A 6,000-nucleotide genomic window follows, 5' to 3' on the forward strand; every position below is an offset into this window, starting at 1 on the left:
CCTAAACTTTTCATCCAATTTTAATGTGGATACCCTCAAATGAATGCTAAAAGCCTGGACTTTATGTCCATTTTATAACTATAACTCGAATATGTTTTAGTAAACAGGTAATATAAACAAAATTAGTGTCAGTGTCCAAATATACAGTACAGACCAAAAGTTTGGACACACCTTTTCATTCAAAGAGTTTTCTTTATTTTCATGACTATGAAGGCATCAAAACTATGAATTAACACATGTGGAATTATATACATAACAAACAAGTGTGAAACAACTGAAAATATGTCATATTCCAGGTTCTTCAAAGTAGCCACCATTTGCTTTGATTACTGCTTTGCACTCTCTTGGCATTCTCTTGACACATAACCACAGATTGGTCACATGGCAGGTCTCAAAAGGGAAGGAGCGCCATTTGACTTTTGTGCTGTGTTGGTTTTGGCGTGCTAATTATCGCATTCACAAAGCCCCTGAGGTACCAGTATAGTGGAAACTACAGCCCCCAATGCATTTATCAAGGGGTGGAGTTACCCCACAGGTATTTGGTAGGCATTACTTTAGTGTATGGTGCAAAGTGAAAATTGCCATTTTTGCGTCCAACATGTTGTAACCAGCTCATGCCATGCTGTGTCTCCTGGCTTTAGAAGCAGTACCCTTATTATGTGAGTGAATGGTGCTGTCGAGGATGGAAACTAATAATCTTAGAGCATAGATGAGTTTATTAGTTGATAAAAACTATATGTTTCAGGATTGAAATGATCCCTCCCTCAGGTCAGATAAACTTATGTTGATCCAACCCGAGGATCCTTAATTTCCCCTAATAAGGACTCTGTCACTTACCGGTCCTTAAAGCAGGATCGTAGACTGCAGTCTATAACAGGGATTTACTTACATCTGCCTGCAGAACTACAAAAATCCTATAGATACTTACCTCTTTGTGATGCTCCTGCTCATAAAGCGCTCTTCTTCTTTTTCTCCATACATGATCTACTGGTTTTAGAAGCAATTTTTTGCCTGGACATAGGACATCAGGGCTGAGGAGTAAAGGAGCACCATACATATTGGATGCCCAGCTTGTGCCAACAATGGCAGGAGTGCAGAGACCTGGGCTGCAGATCAAGATGACGGAGCAGTCCTCTGACTGTATGAAGCACGGACCTGCTAGTCTACAAATGCACTGAAAATGAAAGCTGTAGAAGAAAAACTGTTCACATTTTTAATAAAGACCAATTGAAAACAAAGATTTTACCCCCAAATGAGTAGAATGTAATAATAAAAAAATACCCTCAAAGGTGCCCATAGCCTTTAAAGACTCCTAAGGCTACTATCACACTCGCGTTTGGTGCGGATCCGTTCAGATAATACAACCATCTGCATCCGTTCAGAACGGATCCGTTTGTATTATCTGTAACATAGCCAAGACGGATCCGTCTTGAACACCAATGGGGACGGATCCGTTTTCTATTATGCCAGATTGTGTCAGAGAAAACGGATCCATCCCCATTGTCTTACATTGTGTGGCAGGATGGATCCGTTTGGCTCAGTTTCATCAGACAGACACCAAACGCTGCAAGCAGTGTCCTCCTCCAGAGCGGAATGGAGACGGAATTGAGGCAAACTGATGCATTCTGAGCGGACCCTTATCCATTCAGAATGCATTAGGGCAAAACTGATCCGTTTTGGACCGCTTGTGAGAGACCTGAACGGATCTCACAAACGGAAAGCCAAAACGCCAGTGTGAAAGTAGACTAACATGTCTGTTTTAATAAATGCTTATATTCCATATGAAATTACAATGGAGCATTTATTCTTATGACTATATATTGTGCCATCTACAAATGATTGTTACTGGTTGGGTGTAGTTGTACCTTTATTCTTGAACTTCTATTAGGAATAATAGAGGAATGACGCAACATAGAATGATATGAATAGATGCTCCAGAATTGTTATTTACATGGGGAATGCAAGTACTGTTCCTCATATCCAAGTCTATGCAAATGCAGCACAGTTATCTATCACACTTGGTGAGCTATCACATATCTACATAGTTAACGTGTTATCACTGTGTCTGTTAACTTTGCTACATCTGTAGTTAATAGAACGGCCATGTCAGGAGAGGTGACAGGTACTCTTTCATGTTCAGCAGATATGCCCTTCTAGTGCCCATTAGACACACACCCCTTAAATTGTTAGCCGAGTTCTCCCAGCTACAGAAATGCCTTTGGTATGGATGTAAACTGCTGGCCTCAGAATGGAAAGACCACTTTTGGAGCATGGATTTATTTTATTCTTTTTCGCCATGGGGAGCCTTTAAAAAGATTAAATGATATGGCTGGTTAACCACTTTTAGGGCACATCCACACAGTGAGGTTTCTGCATGCAGTTTTGGAAGCCAAAACCAGGAGTCATTCAAAAAAAGAGGAGCAGTCGTATCTATCCTTTATACTTTCTGTCCTTTCATGACCCACTGATTTTGGCTTCCAGAACTCCATGCAGAAACCTGACTAATAGTCTCCTTGATGAGATAGAGTACAGCCGCTCACCCAGAGACCGGAGAGTGACGGGGAGCTTAACCTTTGTGGATAGTGTTTAGCTGGCCATACATATTAGGGTCCATTCACACGTCCGCAAAATGGGTCCGCATCCGTTCCGAAATTTAGGGAACAGGTGCGGACCCATTTATTTTCAATGGGGCCAGAATGTGCCTTCCGCATCCGCATTTGCGGATCCGCACTTCAGTTCCGCAAAAAAATAGAACATGTCCTATTCTTGTCCGCAATTGCGGACAAGAAAAGGCATTTTCTATGAGAGTGCCGGCGATATGCGGTCCGCAAAATGCGGAACGCACATTACCGGTGTCCGTGTTTTGTAAATGAACCCTTAGATAGCTGGTGGCGGAATAAACTTGTTTGGCCGACAGCAATCTCTTCTGGCAGCCGCTAAGCTCCTTCCTTATAAAAGGGTCGGGTACTGACATCCAAAATGCCTGATACTTATCTCCCCGACATCAGCCTCAGGGAAGAGTCTGGAGGCCACCATATGTATTCAGTGTTGGACTGCGGTACTTAGGACCAGTGGCGTGCCCAGGGTGTTTGGCACCCGGGGCGGTTCATTTCTCTGTCACCCCCCCCAATACTTGACCACATACCTCTTACATCCAGGGACATCTCCTGTCATGTAGACATTCTCTTTCCTCTTCTCCTCCGTTAGACCGCCATGAGAAATTCTTTCAGCCGCATCTCGTCTCTACAGAGTTTGTAACACAGACACGTTAGATTTCCAAATTTTTCCATCAACCCCCCCATCCTGGTGTCCCCACAGTGTTATCCTGCTGCCACCCCAATACTGTGCCCGTTGTGCTCCCCAATGCCCCAGGTACTGTACTGCTGAAAAAATAGTGACCCAAATAGATATAATTGGGGGTCATTTATCAAACTGGTGTAAAGTAGAACTGGATTTCCAAAAGAGCTGTCAAATATGAAAGGTGGAATCTGAGCCAGTTCTACTTTACATCAGTTTGATAAATTACCCCAAATGTTCCTATACTGTCCACAGCAGTTATAATGTCCCCTAGAGTGCCCCCAGTAATAATAACACCCTATATTATGCTCCAGGTAATAATCCCTGTATAGTGTCCCCAGAAATAATAGAATGGATCCTACAGTGCCTCCCCAATAGAAAGGCCCCCATGCTGCCCCCCACACAGTAATTTCCCCCACACAGTAGTGTCCCGCACACAGTAGTGTCCCCCACACTGCCCCCATACAGTAGTGTCCCCCACACTGCCCCATAGAGTAGTGTCCCCCACACAGCAGTGTCCCCCACACTGCCCCCCACACAGTAGTGTCCCCCATGCTGCCCTCACACAGTAGTCTCCCCCACACTTCCCCCACACAGTAGTGTCCCCCACACTGCCCCCATACACTAGTGTCCCCCACGCTGCCCCGACATAGTAGTGTCCCCCACACTGCCCCCATACAGTAGTGTCCCCCACACAGTAGTGTCCCTCACACAGTAGTGCCCCCACACTGCCCCCACACAGTAGTGTCCCCCACGCTGCCCCCACTCAGTAGTGTCCCCCACGCTGCCCCCCCACAGTAGTGTCCCCCACGCTGCCCCCCACACAGTAGTGTCCCCCACGCTGCCCCCCACACAGTAGTGTCCCCCACGCTGCCCCCACACAGTAGTGTCCCCCTCATTGCCCCCATACAGTAGTGTCCCCCACGCTGCACCCCACACAGTAGTGTCCCCCACGCTGCCCCCACACAGTAGTGTCCCCCACGCTGCCCCCACACAGTAGTGTCCCCCACACTGCCCCCATACAGTAGTGTCCCCCACACAGTAGTGTCCCCCACACAGTATTGCCCCCCCATACAGTAGTGCCCCCCCCACACAGTAGTGTCCCCTACGCTGCCCCCCACACAGTAGTGTCCCCCACGCTGCCCCCACACAGTAGTGTCCCCCACACAGTAGTGTCCCCCACACTGCCCCCATACAGTAGTTCAGATAAAGGAAAAGGTGTCCCACGGCGCAAAAACCACCCAAGAGTTGGTTTAACCCCTTCTTCAGGTACAATAGGGATGCAAGCCTATTGTACCTGAAGAAGGGGTTAAACCCCGAAACGCGTTGTACCACTTGCTCAAATAAATGATCAACCTATATCACTCCAACTCTTGGGTGGTTTTTGCGCCGTGGGACACCTTTTTCTTTATCTGAACCACTGGCTTTCTGCGGGATTCCAGGCATCCCTGAACAGAAGTATCCATCCCGGGCTGCACACCATCCGTTGTGAGGAGTTCATGGCAATTTGATACACGTCCACATTAGAGTTGTGCCTAAAATAGCACAACTCTATCAGGTGAGCCTCCCCAGTGGAGATACCTTTTTATCTATAATCTCTACGTTATTACCCTATGGTGCGCCATTCTTCTTTTTTGTTCTATAGTTGAACGACGCCTGTTTCTGACACCCATACAGTAGTGTCACCCACAACGCCCCCATACAGTAGTGTCCCCCACACAGTAGTGCCCCCCACACAGTAGTGTCCCCCACGCTGCCCCCCACACAGTAGTGTCCCCCATGCTGCCCCCCACACAGTAGTGCCCCGCACACTGCCCCCCACACAGTAGTGTCCCCCATGCGGCCCCCCACACAGTAGTGCCCCCCACACAGTAGTGTCCCCCACACTGCCCCCATACAGTAGTGTCCCCCACACAGCAGTGTCCCCCACACAGTAGTGTCCCCCACACTGCCCCCATACAGTAGTGTCACCCACAACGCCCCCATACAGTAGTGTCCCCCATACAGTAGTGTCCCCCACACAGTAGTGCCCCCCACACAGTAGTGTCCCCCACGCTGCCCCCCACACAGTAGTGTCCCCCATGCTGCCCCCCACACAGTAGTGCCCCGCACACTGCCCCCCACACAGTAGTGTCCCCCACGCGGCCCCCCACACAGTAGTGTCCCCCACGCGGCCCCCCACACAGTAGTGTCCCCCACACAGTAGTGCCCCCCACACAGTAGTGTCCCCCACACTGCCCCCATACAGTAGTGTCCCCCACACAGTAGTGCCCCCCACGCTGCCCCCACACAGTAGTGTCCCCCACACTGCTCCCCACACAGTTTTGCCCCCAACACTGCTCCCCACACAGTAGTGTCCCCCACACAGTAGTGTCCCCCACATTGCCCATATAGTAATTTTCCCCCCACATAGTAATCCCTCCCATAATAATTTGTCCCCCACTGTGCCACACAGTATCCCACCATATTTCCCCCCACGTCATCCTGTGTGCACCCCCCTCATGTCCCCCAAAGTTGGCACATAAAATAAAATTAAAAAAATTTGCCCCCACACAGTATCCCACCATATTTTCCCTCCACACGTCCTCTGTGCACCCCGGCCCCCTTATGTCCCCCAAAGTTGGCACATAAAAGAAAAAAGAAAAAAAAAACTAAAAGCTAAATACTTAACTGCGCTTGCTCGCAGAGTCCCAGCACTGTGCT

This window comes from Bufo bufo, chromosome 1, assembly GCF_905171765.1.
Source record: "Bufo bufo chromosome 1, aBufBuf1.1, whole genome shotgun sequence".
NCBI classification, from domain to species: domain Eukaryota; kingdom Metazoa; phylum Chordata; class Amphibia; order Anura; family Bufonidae; genus Bufo; species Bufo bufo.